This window comes from Oncorhynchus keta, chromosome 17 (assembly GCF_023373465.1).
Source record: "Oncorhynchus keta strain PuntledgeMale-10-30-2019 chromosome 17, Oket_V2, whole genome shotgun sequence".
NCBI classification, from domain to species: Eukaryota; Metazoa; Chordata; class Actinopteri; order Salmoniformes; family Salmonidae; genus Oncorhynchus; species Oncorhynchus keta.
Genome location: NC_068437.1, coordinates 35,681,058 through 35,699,417, shown reverse-complemented (window position 1 = coordinate 35,699,417; position 18,360 = coordinate 35,681,058). Strand labels below are relative to the sequence as shown.

The 18,360-nt window shown below is 41.5% G+C and overlaps 1 protein-coding gene across 5 annotated transcripts in view; it reads right to left on the bottom strand.

The window, feature by feature from the left end:
- furinb (furin (paired basic amino acid cleaving enzyme) b) overlaps nt 1-17,673 on the bottom strand; it is a 198,925-nt gene extending 181,252 nt beyond the window's left edge. For all 5 annotated transcript variants that reach the window (XM_052465969.1, XM_052465971.1, XM_052465970.1 and 2 more), the window contains exon 1: nt 17,416-17,673. The gene's annotated coding sequence lies outside the window, so the exon portion shown is untranslated. The remainder of the gene's footprint in view (nt 1-17,415) is intronic.
- Between the last annotated feature and the right edge of the window lie 687 nt (nt 17,674-18,360).

Here is an 18,360-nt window from a genome sequence, read left to right as displayed (position 1 = left end):
AATGACTCTGCCTCCTCACAGCAAAATCTGCATAGCTGGGAAGATTGTATCGCCATATATATAATATTCTATTGGTTGCAATAATTTTGTATAGTAATTTAAATAGAAAAATTCGAATTGGTTTTGCGTGTCAATTCATAAACCATGTGCCATAGAATGGGTACATCGAAAATCTCTTCCCAACTATTTTGCATTTTATATGGCACAGCTGTCATTTTTTTGGTCCTTAAATCAAATTGGTATATGTTTTTATTTATCACACATTTCTTTAACCTTTTATGTTATTTAATGCAGGGCAGACAGAAAAGTTCCTTATTTAATTCCCCTTCTACTTGCCTTTTCCATTTTTGTGGTAATGCTGCAGTTAGTTTGTTGTAATTTTGGGTAGAGCAGACATTTCCATATGTCTGTGTTAGCTGCATGTGTGACACAACTCCACCAGTCCTATTTATGATATCATTCACTAAAATTATAACTTAAAAAAAAAAAATCCATTAAAAAAAATATATATATTTTTTTTAGCAGTTAGTATACTTGAGTTTAACCACAATATTTTCTGTATGATTTGTTCTGTCTTTTCAGGTGGATTAAACTGAAATTGCAACCAACTTTATAAGACTTGTTTAAAAAATAACTATATTTTGGAGATTATTTCCGTTTCAAAAAACTGAAAGTGAGCAGTTGTAATCTGAATAAATGGAAAAAGACCATTCTTGTACATGGGGTGAGATGTTCCTACCAATTTACTAGAGAGCTGTTCTTACCAATTTACTACAGAACCCGTTTGGATTTAAGTATAACTTTTGTATGACTGATGCCTGTAGTAAGAGGTCTAATGCTTTAATATTTAATCATTTCTGCCCTCCGAATTCATATTTGTTATATAAATAGGCCCTTTTAATTTTGTCTGGCTTGCCATTCCAAATAAAATTGAATATTTTTTGTTCATATAATTTAAAAAGCAGGTCACTAGGTATAGGGGAAACCATAAGCTAATATGTAAACTGTGATATTATTATTATTATTAGTGATATGACTAAAGAGTTAATCTGTCACGCCTTGGTCATTGTATTTTGTGTTTTTGTTATATGTTTGGGTTGGCCAGGGTGTGACATGGGTTTATATGTTGTTTTCGTATTGGGGTTTGTAGTATTTGGGATCGCGGCTGATTAGGGGTGTGGTATAGGCTTGGCTGCCTGAGGCGATTCTCAATTGGAGTCAGGTGCTTCGCGTTGTCTCTGATTGGGAACCGTATTTAGGTAGCCTGAGTTCGCTTTGTATTTTGTGGGTGTTTGTTCCTGTCTCTGTGTTGTAGTCACCAGATAGGCTGTAATAAATTTCACATTCCGTTCTGTTGTTTTTGTATTTCAGTTATTTCATGTACCGCGATTCTGTTCATTAAAGTCATGAGTAACCTACACGCTGCATTTCGGTCTGACTCTCTTCATTCAACAGACAAACGCTGTTACAGAAACACCCACCGTTCACGGACTGAGCAGCGTGTAAACTGGCAACGATGTAGACAGCTGGAGCAGAAAAAGGAGGACGAATTATTCGGAGAATGGACATGGGAAGACGTGTTGGAAGGTAAAGGTTGTTACACTTGGGAGGAGATATTGGCCGGAAGAGATCGCCTCCCATGGGAACAGGTGGAGGCACTAAGGAGAGCAGAGGCAGCCGGAGATAGGAGCCGACGATACGAGGGAACACGGTTGGCAAGGAAACCTGAAAAGCAGCCCAAAAAAATTATTGGGGGGGGCTAGAAGGGAGAATAGTTATGCCAGGTAGGAGACCTGTGCAAACTCCCTGTGCTCACCGTTGGGCTAGAGAGACCGGGCAGGCACCGTGTTATGCTATGGAGCGCACGGTGCTTTCAGTGCGGGAGTATAGCCCGGTGAGGCACATACCAGCCCTTCCTATTGGCCGGGCTAGAGTGGGCATCGAGCCAGGTAAGCTTGGGCAGGCTCGGTGCCCAAGAGCTCCAGTGCGCCTGCACGGTCCGGTCTATCCAGAGCCACCTCTACACACCAGTCCTCCGGTAGCAGCTCCCCGCACCAGGCTTCCTGTGCGTGTCCTCGATCCAGTACCACCAGTTCCAGCACCACGCACCAGGCCTCCAGTGCGCCTCGCCTGTTCAGCGCAGCCAGCGCTTTTCTCCTCTCCTGCGCTGCCGGAGTCTCCCGTCTGCCCAGCGCCGCCAGTCTTCCCAGCGCCGCCAGTCTTCCCAGCGCCGCCAGTCTGCCCAGCGCCGCCAGTCTGCCCAGCGCCGCCAGTCTGCCAGGATCCGCCAGAAGTGCCAGTCTGCCAAGATCCGCCAGAAGTGCCAGTCTGCCAAGATCCGCCAGAAGTGCCAGTCTGCCAAGATCCGCCAGAAGTGCCAGTCAGCCATGATCTTCTAGATCGGCCAGACAACCAGGCTCTTCCAGTTCCGCCAGCCAGCCAGGATTTACCGGAGCCTACTACCTGCCTGAGCTTCCTCTCAGTACTGTGCTTCCTCTCAGTACTGGGCTTCCTCTCAGTACTGGGCTTCCCCTCAGTCCCGGGCTACCCCTCAGTCCCGGGCTGCTTCTGTCCCGAGCTGCCCCTCTGTCCCGAGCTGCCCTTCTGTCCCGAGCTGCCCCTCTGTCCCGAGCTGCCCCTCTGTCCCGAGCTGCCCCTCTGTCCTGAGATGCCCCTCTGTCTTGAGCTGCCCCTCTGTCCTGAGCTGCCCCTCTGTCCTGAGCTGCCCCTCTGTCCCGAGCTGCCCCTCTGTCACGAGCTGCTCCTCAGTTATGTGGGGATCTGGGTGAGGACTATTAGGCCATGGTCGGCGGAGAGGGTGGATTATCCCAGGACGCGAAGGGGAGGAACTAGGACATTAATGGAGTGGGGTCCTCGTCCCGAGCCAGAACCGCCACCATGGACAGACGCCCACCCGGACCCTCCCTATGCTCTTGAGGTGCGTCCGGGAGTCCGCACCTTAGGGGGGTTCTGTCACGCCTTGGTCATTGTATTTTGTGTTTTTGTTATATGTTTGGGTTGGCCAGGGTGTGACATGGGTTTATATGTTGTTTTCGTATTGGGGTTTGTAGTATTTGGGATCGCGGCTGATTAGGGGTGTGGTATAGGCTTGGCTGCCTGAGGCGATTCTCAATTGGAGTCAGGTGCTTCGCGTTGTCTCTGATTGGGAACCGGATTTAGGTAGCCTGAGTTCCCTTTGTATTTTGTGGGTGTTTGTTCCTGTCTCTGTGTTGTAGTCACCAGATAGGCTGTAATAAGTTTCACGTTCCGTTCTGTTGTTTTTGTATTTCAGTTATTTCATGTACCGCGATACTGTTCATTAAAGTCATGAGTAACCTACACGCTGCATTTCGGTCTGACTCTCTTCATTCAACAGACGAACGCCGTTACATAATCGGGGTGCTTTTTCCACAATAGACAGGTATTTTCCTTTCCATGGTAGCAAGATCTTATCTATTTTTGCTAACTTTCTATAAAAATGTTTTGGAGTGAGATCATGTCTTTCTTTTGGGATTTGTATACTGAATATGTCCACATCCCCGTCAGACCATTTTATTGGTAAACTACACGGTCAATTTTTTTTTTTGTGATCAAATACGTAATATATCACATCATAATTTGGTTTTAATCCAGAGGTTAGCAAAAGTATCTAGATCCTCTATAAGGCCGTGGAGGGATTATAATTATGGTTTTAAAAGAAAACATGAATCATCAACGTACAATGACACCTTTGTTTTTAAGCCACGGATTGCTAATCCCTTAATATTATTGTTGGATCTAATTTTAACAGCTAACATTTCAATGGCAATAATAAATAGATATGCCGATAGTGGACAACCTTGTTTTACTCCTCTAGACAGTTTAAAACTTTCTGAGATGTAGCCATGATTTACTATTTTACACATAGGGTTACTATACATAACTTTAACCCATTTTATAAGAGATTCCCCAAAATTGAAATATTCTAGTCATTTATATATAAACTCCAGCCATACTTTATCAAAAGCATCAGCTATGAAAACCAGGCCTGGTGTCCCCGATATTTCATAGTATTCTATTGTTTCCAGTACTTGTCTTATATTATCTCCAATGTATCATCCATGTAAATGTATCATCCATGATTAGGATGAATACTATCTGACAATACTTTTTTAAACTCTAAGCATTTAGATAGGATTTTTGCATCACAACACTGAAGTGTACGAGGCCTCCAATTTATTCAATTGATATAAACCACTTGGTCCTGTTTCAGTAATAATGATATCAGACCTTCTTGTTGGTTGTCCGATAAACTGCCATTCATATAGGAGTGGTTAAAACACGCTAATAATGGTCCTCTGAGCATATCAAAAAAAGTTTGGTAAACTTCCACTGGTATGCCATCCAGCCCTGGAGTTTTCCCAGCCGTAAAGGCTTTAATTGCATCAAGAAGTTCCTCCTCTGTAATTTGGCCTTCACATGAGTCTTTCTGCACATATGTTCATTTTACATTATTATTATTAGGAAAAAAAGCCATACAATTAGTTTCGGTTAGTGGAGATGGAGGAGACTGAAACGAAAACATATTCTTAAAGTAGTTTACTTCCTCTTTCAAAATATAATTCGGTGAATCATGCGTGACTCCATCATTTGTAACAAGTTTCAATACTTTTTTTTGGTAGCATTTCTATATTGAAGATTGAAAAATAATTTGCTGCATTTTCCCCCATATTCCGTCCAGTTCGCTTTATTTTTATAATATATTACCCTGGATCTTTCTTGAATAAGTTCCTCCATTTCTTTTTGTTTTCCCTCTAACTTACTCTGAGCCTCTATGGTACAGGTTTTTTATTGCAATCAAACTGTACTGTTAGTCCTTCAATTTCCTTTGTTAATATGGACTCTTTTGATCTAAGTTGCTTTAGTTTTATAAATGAGTACTGAATTGCATGGCCTCTAAAAAACTATTTTGTGTTGTTGATGTTGTTCCAAACGGCCAGCACTTGCTCCTTAACTTATTTTTCTTTACATATTTTCCACAACTAGTCAAAATGTATTCCACACATCTGACTTCCCCTTTACCTCCTTATAGTGACCAAACATTCCCCCATTTAGAGTTTTTTGTCATGTCATCTGCATCCACTTTTCTGTTACATGTGCTACAGTGATTGGGGTTTGTTATAACCAGTTTATTAGTGTGATTATGATATGCTATAGGTCAGGCCCTATTGGTCATTTGCATGTAATGCATACATGTGTCACGTAAAGAGAGCAAGGGTTGAGAAAATAGGGAATGTTTTTCCCAAACTAATTAGGGATTTCGGTAACAGAACTTTCAGTCAACATGGTTGATGTTCTGTGGTGGTTGCTACAGCAGGGAGGAGAGAGACAATGGGTGCTAGTCACACAGTCACTCACTGTCATTCCTCAGCTTTTTACAGAAACAGGGGGGTGGCGCTTTGTTATTGTTTCAACTACTGATTGCACCTTTAAGGAGGCTTTTATTTATTTCAAAATAGAGTCCTGGGGTTCAGGGACCAATCACAATGCAAATACATTCAGGTTTTTCGACATTAGCTGGATAACAACTTGTTAACTTGACCAGTATGTTTTAAGATGACATTGTAAGAAGGGAAAGGGGCTCCTGGATAGCTACTCCAGGAGAGGTATTTCAAAAGTAGTTTTCAGATATTGGCCTTGCCTAAAAATCTGACTGCTACCATGGTTACAGTCTGAAACACGTCTTTGTAAAAAAGACACAAAAGTCTTTACAAGCCAGAATGTTGAATAAAATTATATTTGAGGTATTGACTTGTTGAGGTATTGACATGAGAGATTGACATGCATATTATTAAAATTAGCTCTCTGTGTATATCCAAGGGCCAACTGTGCTGTCCTGTTCTGAACCAATTGCAATTTTCCTTTTTTGCGGCACCTGACCACACGACTGAACTGACTAGTTTTAGAAATATTTAGGACTGACTTATTCCTTACCACACACTCTTAAACTAACTTCAACTCTTTGTTAAGTGTTGCAGTCATTTCAGTCGCTGTAGTTGCTGACATGTACAGTATAGTGTTGAGTCATCCACATACAGTGGGGCAAAAAAAGTATTTAGTGAGCCACCAATTGTGCTAGTTCTCCCACAAAAAAAAGATGAGAGAGGCCTGTCATTTTCATCATAGGTACAAACAAGCAAGATTTCTGGCTCTCACAGACCTGTAACTTCTTCTTCCTGTTGACAGTACATGTTCCCCAAGGGGTACCACCCCCCGCTCAACTGAAACAGTGGCGCACAGAATGTAAAAATATTCTTAGAAATATTTAACGTCCACACATTAACAAGTCCAATAGCTCAAATGAAAGATAAACACCGTGTTCATCTACCCAGCATACTCAGATTTCTAAAATGTTTTACGGCGAAAACATAGCACATATTTATGTCAAACCACCACAAAGACACAGACGATATACAGCCATTTTGTCGAACAAAAGATGCAATCACAAACGCAGGATTAAAAGTAAAATAATTCACTAACCTTTTGAAAATCTTCATCAGATGACAGTAATAGGACATGTTACACAGTACATTTATGTTATTTTCAATAATATGCCATTTATATCCATAAATCTCCGTTTACATTGACGCCATGTTCAGAAAATGCTCAAAAATGTCAGGAGAAATTATAGATAGCACCGCCAGATAACAGAAATAAACATCATAAACTTTGGCTAAATATACATGTTCTACATATAGTTAGAAAGATACACTGCTTCTTAATGCAACCGCTGTGCCACATTTATTTTTAACGTTACAGAATTAGTTCACTATGTAATAATCTGAGACGGCGCTCAGACGTAAGCAATATTTCTCCGCTATGTTGGAGTCAACAGAAATACAAAATTACAACATAAATATTCCCTTACCTTTGATGGTCTTCGATCAGAATTTTAGTGGAAGGAGTCATACTTACCTAATATATAGTTTGGTTTCAGTTGGTGTGTCCTTACAGTAGCATATGCTACGAGTTCCAGCTGAAATGCATCCAAAATGACTTCTGGTCCCGAACAGTTACACATCAAAACGTCAAAATTACATATTATATGTTGACTAAACTGGTCAAACTAAGTGCAGAATCAAGCTTTAGGATGTTATAAACATACAAAACAATTCTCAATTCAGCCGGACAATCATACTTCTTCTGAGGCAAGCAGGAACAAAGGAAGGGCTTTGTACAATTCGCGCCCTAACACGCAGGTATTTTCTCGCGACACTAACTCTTTTGCCTCCCAAAGGGTCAAAACTCGCGGGATTTGCACAATTAAACGCTGTACTGAATGAGGACATCTAGTCCAGATCCATAGCTGGTTGGGAAGGGTGGGGGCGATGACGTCAAAGTTGCCCCAACTTTCATGATTCCAAAACTAGTTTGGGAGATCGCCTGCCTTGTGAGTTCTGCTATACTTACAGACATAATTCAAACGGTTTTAGAAGCTTTAGAGTGTTTTCTATCCAATAATAATTATTATATGCATATATTAGCAATTTTGGACAGATTTTGTTTCAGTTTACTATGGGCACGCAATTCATCCAAAGGGGGCAGTATTCTGCCTAGCCCTAACAGGTTTTAAGAGGCTCCTCTGTCCTCCACTTGTTACCTGTATTAATGGCACCTGTTTGAACTTGTTATCAGTATAAAAGACACCTGTCCACAACCTCAAACAGTCACACTCCAAACTCCACTATGGCCAAGACCAAAAAGCTGTCAAAGGACACCAGAAACAAAATTGTAGACCTGCACCAGGCTGGGAAGACTGCATTTGCAATAGGTAAGCAGCTTGGTTTGAAGAAATCAAATCTGGGAGCAATTATTAGGAAATGGAAGACATACAAGACCACTGATAATCTCCCTCGATCTGGGGCTCCACGCAAGATCTCACCCCGTGGGGTCAAAATGGTCACAAGAACGGTGAGCAAAAATCACAGAACCACACGGGGGACCTAGTGAATGACCTGCAGAGAGCTGGGACCAAAGTAACAAAGCCTACCATCAGTAACACACTACGCCGCCAGGGACTCAAATCCTGCAGTGCCAGACGTGTCCCACTGCTTAAGCCAGTACATGTCCAGGCCCGTCTGAAGTTTGCTAGAGAGCATTTGGATGATCCAGAAGAAGATTGGGAGAATGTCATATGGTGAGATGAAACCAAAATATAACTTTTTGGTAAAAACTCAACTCGTCGTGTTTGGAGGACAGCGAATGCTGAGTTGCATCCAAAGAACACCATACCTACTGTGAAGCATGGGGGTGGAAACATCATGTTTTGGGGCTGTTTTTTGTAAAGGAAAGAATGAATGGGGCCATGTATCGTAAGATTTTGAGTGAAAACCTCCTTCCATCAGCAAGGGCATTGAAGGAGTGGCTTCGTAAGAAGCATTTCAAGGTCCAGGAGTGACCTAGCCAGTCTCCAGATCTCAACCCTCCTCTTTGGAGGGAGTTGAAAGTCCGTGTTTCCCAGCAACAGCCCCAAAACATCACTGCACTGGAGATCTGCATGGAGGGATGGGCCAAAATACCACCAACAGTGTGTGAAAACCTTGTGAAGACTTACAGAAAACGTTTGACCTCTATCATTGCCAACAAAGGGTATATAACAAAGTATTGAGATAAACTTGTGTTATTGACCAAATACTTATTTTCCACCATAATTTGCAAATAAATTCATAAAAAAATCCTACAATGTGATTTTCTGGATTTTTTTTCTCATTTTGTCTGTCATAGTTGAAATGTACATATGATGAAAATTTCAGGCCTCTCTCATCTTTTTAAGTGGGAGAACTTGCACAATTGGTGGCTGACTAAATACTTTTTTGCCCCACTGTACATAGACACTATGACTTTCCTCAAAGCCCGTGGCAATTCATTTGTAAAGTTTGAAAAAAGTAATGGGGCTAGATAGCTGCCTTGGTGAATTCCTGATTCTACCTGGATTATGTTGGAGAGGTTTCCATTAAAGAACACCCTCTGTGTTCTGTTAGACAGGTAACTATTTATCCACAATATAGCAGGGTGTAAAGCCATAACACATACGTTTTGCCAGCAGCAGAGTATGATTGATCATGTCAAAAGCCGCTCCGAAGTCTAACAAAACAGCCCCCACACTCTTTTTATCATCAATTTCTCTCAACCAATCATCAGTCATTTGTGTAAGTGCTGTGCTTGTTGAATGTCCTTCTCAATGAGCATGCTGAAACTTTGTTGTCAACTTGTTTACTGTAAAATAGCATTGTATCTGGTCAAACACACATTTTTTCCAAAAGTTTACTAAGGGTTGTTAACAGGCTGATTGGTCGGCTATTTGAGCCAGCGAAGGGGGCTTTACTATTCTTAGGTAGCGGAATGACTTTTGCTTCCCTCCAAACCTGAGGGCACACACTTTCTAGTAAGGCTTAATATGGCAAATAGGAGTGGCAATATTTTCCGCTATTATCCTCAGTCATTTTCCATCCAAGTTGTCAGATCCCGGTGGCTTATCCTTGTTGATAGACAACAATCATTTTTTCACCTCTTCCACACTAACTTTATGGAATTTAAAATTACAATGCTTGTCTTTTGTAATTTGGTCAGATGTACTTGGATGTGTAGTGTCAGCATTTGTTGCTGTTATGTCATGCCTAAATTAGCTGATCTTGCCAATGAAAAAAATATTAAAGTAGTTGGCAATATCAGTTGGTTTTGTGATGAATGAGCCATCTGATTCAGTGAATGATGAAGCTGAGTTTGTCTTTTTCCCCAGAATTTCATTTAAGGTGCCCCAAAACTTCTTACTATTATTCTTTATTTAATTTATCTTTGTTTCATAGTGCAGTTTCTTCTTTTTATTCAGTTTAGTCACATGATTTCTCAATAAGGAACATTTACAAAATTTTGCACACAGGTTTCTCAGGGTGTATATACCAATTAATTGTGTCTAAAAGCCTGATTAATCAGACTAATATTGGACTAATGTAGGCTATATCTAAATCAAATACATTTTAATCAATCTCTTTTTCTGGTACTAAATATTTTTAAATTTGGGAGCTCCAGCTAATTTATAGCCCTGGTGAGTATTGAAATGCTTGCTTTGTGTTTTTCTTAATACTACAGGATGTACACAAGTTGTGTCTTCCTTTTTGAAAGTCAGTTATGAAATGTTTCTTAGGAAACAAACAATAACATAACAGCTTAATTCAAAGAATGAATCAGCAAATGTTCATTTTAAGCAGAACAGAAATGCCTTCAGGTCTAGTCTACTTTATCTTCTAGGATAGCAGCCTCATTGAGGTACGAGAAGAAATTAACAAATTGTTCATTGTACCCTGATCACAGTAATGGGCTGTATCACAGTTTCAGGGAGCCCGACTTGCAGGTCTTTCATTAGTATACAGACGTTTCAGCAAGCACTGTTAATGATAATTATCAGAAATGTAATTTTATTGGAACGCTTGCCCCATTCGTTTCAGCCTCTTCTCATTTCAGTCCAGTAATGAGCACCTACAGTATATCTAATTTGACAGTTTGAGGTTCAGTCTGGAATGAAGCTATCTAATGGAAGGGAAGGGCTGTTTTAATCTAATCTGAGGCTTTTGTCCATCACTGTAGTAGACTAAAGGAGAGAGGGTAGAGAGAGAGAATGTTAGTTGCATCATTTTGTGTGTTTGCTCCTCTCTCTATTTCTCTCGCTGTCTCTCCCTCTTTCGCCTTCTCTGTCAGATCCCCCCTCCCCCACTCTTGAGGTTCAGCTCTGTTTCTAATGAGCTCAGGAACACTGTGGCTATGCAGGGTGACATCCAGGGGAGTGATTTGATTTTCTGCTTCCCCTCTGCTCTGTAATTTACAATCTCTCTCTTTAGCTTGCACACCTGAATGTGTGTGGAGAACCTAGGGCTGTCCCGAAACAAATCTTGCTCAACGAGAATCGTCTGTTCTTTCGACCAATTGATTGGTCAACATTTTTAAATGTGAATTGTTCCATATATAGACACATCTTATGTGTGTTAATCAAATCAAATGTTATTGTTCACATACACATGGTTAGCAGATGTTAATGCGAGTGTAGCTAAATGCTTGTGCTTCTAGTTCTGACCATGCAGTAATATCTGACAAGTAATCTAACAATTTCACAGCAATTACCTTTTACACAAAAGTGTAAAGGAATGAATAAGAATATGTACATATAAATATATGGATGAGCGATGGCCGAACAGCATAGGCAAGATGCAGTAGATGGTATAGAGTACAGTATATACACATGAGATGAGTAATGTAGGGTATGTAAACATTATATAAAGTGGCATTGTTTAAAGTGACTAGTGATACATTTATTACATCCAATTATTAATTATTAAAGTGGTTAGAGATTTGAGTCAGTATGTTGGCAGCAGACACTCAATGTTAGTGATGGCTGTTTAACAGTCTGATGGCCTTGAGATAGAAGCTGTTTTTCAGTCTCTCGGTCCCAGCTTTGATGCACCTGTACTTTTTTACATTTTATTTTACCTTTATTTAACCAGGCAAGTCAGTTAAGAACAAATTCTTATTTTCAATGACGGCCTAGGAACAGTGGGTTAACTGCCTTGTTCAGGGGCAGAACGACAGATTTGAACCTTGTCAGCTCGGGGGTTTGAACTTTGCAACCTTCCGGTTACTAGACCAACGCTCTAACCACTAGGCTACCCTGCCGCCCCACACTTCTGGATGATAGCGGGGTGAACAGGCAGTGGCTTGGGTGGTTGTTGTCCTTGATGATCTTTTTGGCCTTCCTGTGACATCAGGTGGTGTTGGTGTCCTGCAGGGCAGGTAATTTACCCCTGGTGGTGCGTTGTGCAGACCTCACTACCCTCTGGAGAGCCTTACCGTTGTGGGCGGAGCAGTTGCCGTACCAGGCGGTGATACAGCCTGACAGAATGCTCTCGATTGTGCATCTGTAAAAGTTTGTCAGTGTTTTTGGTGACAAGACAAATTTCTTCAGCCTCCAGATGTTGAAGAGGCGCTGTTGCGCCTTCTTCACCACGCTGTCTGTGTGGGTGGACCATTTCAGGTTGTCCCGTGATGTGTACACCGAGGTACTTAAAACTTTCCACCTTCTCCACTACTGTCAGGTCGATGTGGATAGGGGGCTGCTCTCTCTGCTGTTTCCTGAAGTCCACAATCATCTCCTTTGTTTTGTTGACGTTGAGTGTGAGGTTATTTTCCTGACACCACACTCCGAGGGCCCTCACCTCCTCCCTGTAGGCCGTCTCGTCGTTGTTGGTAATCAAGCCTACCACTGTAGTGTCGTCTGCCAACTTGATGATTGAGTTGGAGGTGTGCATGGCCACACAGTCATGGGTGAACTGGGAGTACAGGAGGAGGCTGAGAACACACCCTTGTGCACCCAGTGTTGAGGATCCGCGGGGTGGAGATGTTGTTTCCTACCCTCACCATCTGGGGGAGTCCCATCAGAAAGTCCAGGACCCAGTTGCACAGGGCGGGGTCGAGGGTTGCACAGCCCAGGGTCTCGAGCATATTGATGAGTTTGGAGGTTACTATGGTGTTAAATGCTGACCTGTAGTCGATGAACAGCATTCTTACATACAGTATATCACAAAAGTGAGTACACCCCTCACATTTTTGTAAATATTTATATATTTTCTTTTTAGTATATCTTTTCATGTGACAACACTGAAGAAATGACACTTTGCTACAATGTAAAGTAGTGAGTGTACAGCTTGTATAACAGTGTAAATTTGCTGTCCCCTCAAAATAACTCAACACACAGCCATTAATGTATAAACCGCTGGCAACAAAAGTGAGTACACCCCTAAGTGAAAATGTCAATATTTTGTGAGGCCACCATCATCACAGGTTGCCACTGGAGTCCTCCTCCACTCCTCCATGACGACATCACAGAGCTGGTGGATGTTAGAGACCTTGCACTCCTCCACCTTCCGTTTGAGGATGCCCCACAGATGCTCAATAGGGTTTAGGTCTGGAGACATGCTTGGCCAGTCCATCACCTTTACCCTCAGCTTCTTTAGCAAGGCAGTGGTCGTTTTGGAGGTGTGTTTGGGGTCGTTATCATGTTGGAATACTGCCCTGCGGCCCAGTCTCTGAAGGGAGGGGGATCATGCTCTGCTTCAGTATGTCACAGTACATGTTGGCATTCATGGTTCCCTCAATGAACTGTAGCTCCACAGTGCCGGCAGCACTCATGCAGCCCCAGACCATGACACTCCCACCACCATGCTTGACTGTAGGCAAGACACACTTGTCTTTGGACTCCTCACCTGGTTGCTGCCACACACGCTTGACACCATCTGAACCAAATAAGTTTATCTTGGCCTCATCAGACCACAGGACATGGTTCCAGTAATCCATGTCCTTAGTCTGCTTGTCTTCAGCAAACTGTTTGCGGGTTTTCTTGTGCATCACCTTTAGAAGAGGCTTCCTTCTGGGACGACAGCCATGCAGACCAATTTGATGCAGTGTACTGCGTATGGTCTGAGCAAGGACAGGCTGACCCCAGGCTGATTTTGATAAAATGATACAAGCGAGTAACAATAAACAATCTCCTGTTGATGAGAATGAGTAGCTTAAAGTCAGAAGTTAACATACACTCAATTAGTATTTGGTAGCATTCTTTAAATTGTTTAACTTGGGTCAAACATTTCGGGTAGCCTTCCACAAGCTTCCAACAATAAGTGAATTTTGGCCCATTCCTCCTGACAGAGCTGGTGTAATTGAGTCAGGTTTTTAGGCCTCCTTGCTCGCACACGCCTTTTCAGTTCTGCCCACAAATCTTTCTAGGAATTAGGTCAGGTCTTTGTGATGGCCACTCCAATAACTTGACTTTGTTGTCCGTAAGCCATTTTGCCACAACTTTGGAAGTATGCTTGGAGTCATTGTCCATTTGGAAGACCCATTTGCAACCAAGCTTTAGCCTTCTGACTGATGTCTTGAGATGTTGCTTCAATATATCCACATAATTTTCCTCCCTCATGATGCCATCTATTTGTGAAGTGCACCAGTCCCTCCTGCAGCAAAGCACCCCAACAACATGATGCTGCCACCCCCGTGCTTCACGGTTGGGATGGTGTTCTTCGGCTTGCAAGCCGCCCCCTTTTTCCTCCAAACACAACAATGGTCATTATGGTTAAAAAGTATGATCTGTGCAGTTGCAAACCGTAGTCTGGCTTTTTTTATGGCGGTTTTGGAGCAATGTCTTCTTCCTTGCTGAGCCTCCTTTCAGGTTATGTCGATCTAGGACTTGTTTTACTGTGGATATAGATACTTTTGTACCTGTTTCCTCCAGCATCTTCACAAGGTCTTTTGCTGTTGTTCTGGGATTGATTTGCACTTTTTGCACAAAAGTACATCCATCTCTAGGAGACAGAACACATCTTCTTCCTTTGCGGTATTGACGGCTGCGTGGTCCCATGGTGTTTATACTTGCAAACTATTTTTGTACAGATGAACGTGGTAACTTCAGGCGTTTGGAAATTGCTCCCAAGGATGAACCAGACTTGCGGAGTTCTACAATTTTGTTTCTGAGGTATTCGCTGATTTCTTTTGATTTTCCCATGATGTCAAGCAAAGAGGCACTGCATTTGAAGGTGGTCCATGAAATACATCCACAGGTACACCTCCAATTGACTCAAATTATGTCAATTAGCCTATCAGAAACTTCTAAAGCCATGACATCATTTCCTGGAATTTTCCAAGCTGTTTAAAGGCACAGTCAAGTTAGTGTATGTAAACTTCTGACCCACTGGAATTGTGATAGAGTGAATTATAAGTGCAATAATCTGTTTGTAAACAATTGTTGGAAAAATTACTTGTGTCATGCACAAAGCAGGTGTTCTAACCGACTTGCCAAAACTATAGTTTGTTACCATGACATCTATACAGCTCTGGACGACATAATATTAGAAAGGCTTATATTCAAGGAGTTTCTACTAGTGCTGAGAGATTAACCATCATTTTTTCTGTTATTAAAGAACTAATTGGCCGCCGTTGTTTTAACTACCTGAAACCCATTTCGTTTCTCTTCAGAGAAATCAAATCATTCTCGAGAGAAATCTGAGAAATAAAGTGAACTATGTGGGACGCTGGGCTAAAGGGAGTTGTAGTTTTCATTAAGCAAATATTCAACCTAGTTCAGCGCAGAAACGTGGTAAATAACAACATTGACCATAATCCATTGCACCAGCTTTTTCTGGCTCATTGACGGATCAGAGAGGAAGAGGCGAAGCGAGAGGTTTCACTCTCGCCAAAAGCTTTCCAAAATAAGCCCAATGCATTTATATAGGTTTATTTTGGACATAAGCGTGTCTTCCCGCCTTTGAGACAACGACTCCCATTGTAAGGGCATAGACATGATTGTCTTGTAATTGTCTACAGATCTCTGGACGGATACACTTTTGCGCCTGCTTCGTTAGGTCAGATACACACAGACCGCATACACCGCATGAGAGAGGAATGTACACAACACAACATCCACAGGGACAGATGCAGTTCATAAAAGTATACCTTATTTACTTTGAATAACTAGTAACATTATTTTGTCAGACAGCTCTGCAACATACTTAGGCAGGCTAGCTAAATTGGATGACTAAAACGTTAGATGGCCTGACTGGCTGACTGCTACTGCCTGAGCTGAAAAGAGACAAATAAGTAATCAAATAAAAACTAAGAAAACTGAAATGTTTTATTATTTCATAGTAATTTCCTATTTTTTTTTTTTTTAATTGATATCCACCAAACCAGGACCTGACAGAGACAATGGAATATCTTCAATATTTTGGCAATTGAATGTTCACTATTTTTGGCTTTGAATTAAAAAGCTCTAAAATCATTGTAATGTCCTTATTTTACAAAACATTTCATGTTCAAAAAAATAATCAAATGATTTGCTTTATAATTATACCGAAACCGAAGCAACCTCAAAAAGCACCAATTCCTCAGTTTCTACTGAACTGCAGAGGAGTGAAGCACAGCATACCACCACACATCTTCTCTAGAGACACACAATGATCAGGGAGTGGAACAACGATCATCACAGCAGTGGGAAGCACACAAACACCCTAACTGCAAGAAGCATAGTCAGACACGCACATGCACACACACACACCTGGCTAGAGGCCACCGCACGGCAGGCAGTGACCTCGGATCTCTTCATCAGTGTGTGGACCTGCTGAGTAAAGGTGAGTCACTGAGAGTGCATAACTAGGTAAAACTCAATCTACTCTCTCTCTCTGAGCTTAGTTCACACTGTACAGAGGAGCAAACTGAAAAGGAAGAAATAATGCAGCAACTCTTCAAGGACAATGGTAGTGAACTTCAACCCCAAAATTATTTGTTTTAAACCCACAGAAAAAGCATTTTTTAAGTGAACTTTCTTTGTCCTTGACAAGTTGCTGAATTTCCCACTATTTTTCAGTCCCACTTAGCTCATGACTGGCTCTACTTAGGAATGCACAAAGATAGAATGAATGCTGCCACCAGCTCATAGTACTGTATAGTGCATTAATCCACTGACACAGCCTGGGTCAATGCATTCCTCTGGATAATTGTATGTCAGCCTCTTACCATTCATTATATTACCTTATGATTGACTTTATACCTCCTTAGTACTGATGAACAAAACATCTAGGCCCTCCCTATTGATCTGTGTCATCTAAATAAAGGCTATTTCCAAGTGAGTGTCATGTCAATAGGATTCAGGTCACTCTAGAAATTGTCCGGTCGAAGTGTTCAACAGTTACACCCCGAGTTCAGCCAGTCAGAAGAGAAGTTCACAGGCAAACAAAACAAGAGCTCCTGAATATTGGACATGATGAGCAGCCAAAACATATACTTTAAAAAGTGAAAATTGTGTCATGGAGTTAATCCTATTGGAAAAGCTCTGCGTATGTACAACTTTGCACACTTCACTTTGGTGTTGCATGCTACAATAATGTATGACCTTGTTTTTACCCTACTGAGATTCTTGTGGCATGAATGATCAGATATACAATAACCAGAAGAGGGATTAGCTGGGTCACAGAAATTCAGTTTTAGAAGAAAAACTGACTCTCTTTATAATCCTGTCAATCAGGACTGTATTTGTTTCTTTGATATTCATCTAAATCCAGACCAGTAGTATTATGTCAGCTCATCTGTAAATCCTGATCTTGATATCAATGACATTATGAAAACGCCTATAACATAGTAATAAGACAGCAATACATGTGCAAATCAGATGTACAATACAAAACTGATTCAGACATTTATACAAAGGAACATTTATAAAAGGAAGGAACAAATACATACGCTGACACACACGCACAAACAATCAACTATGTTGAAGGCAAATAAATGTATCACACACTACAGACAAATAAATCAATATTTGACATTATGCCAAGGTCTTACCAAGAGCTATTTCTTTGATGGGGACGTGCCCTCAATCAGCAAGCGTTATAGGGCTGACTTCATGTCATCAAATAAAACATAGTCGCATCAGTCAGCTGGTCCTGTGTAGCTATAGTACCAATGTACACCGAACTCCGAGCTCCAACTTGGTAAGTGAAGTAGCTATCTAGTATCGACAGTTCTGTCAAACACTGGGATAAAAGGCAGAGAATGCGCTCTTGCCTTGTAGTTTATATTACCATAAATGCTTCCCTGGTTAATTCGTTCCCTCCCACCCGCCACTTCGGGATACCTCTCCAACCTCTTTCCTCAAAGAGCAAAACAATACACGTTGGCTATGACATTTGCACCAAATTGTCGGATAAAATGTCCACGTCACGTCTCAGCTGCCCGGTTGACAGCTCTCTCCTCCCGCGGCGTTGCTCAGGAACTCTGTGGAGTTACGTGTGTGACATACTCAGACACCACTCAACATACTCAGACACCACTCAAGGTCCCATCGTGTACCTTGGTATTGCAATATTGTCACACCTAACACTCTGCTACACTTTGTTCGTAGTAGACTTTCCTCGTCTTATTAATCGTTGTCTCGAACGAGTAGTTCTTCAAAACCCAGTTGTTTTTCTATGTAGCTAGCTAGGGCGTTCAAAACAGTTCCGTGATATGCATACTGCTCTACTCGAACACACTAATATATTCAAAGCATGTTCTAAAATTATGAAAAGGTTATACATTTCTTTATACAGGAAACGGATATATTTGTCCACTTTGCTACCTATAATAAAATAGCAAAAACACAGGAAGTAGCTACGTCCACACTCCACTATTTTCATTGTTATATTTCTGCAGGGTTGCCAGGCAAGGTGACATTTCTAAAACAATGATTGTCAAAACCAACACTAAAGTCCTGAAAACTAGCCAAAAACCGTTTTCAACGCAAAAGAG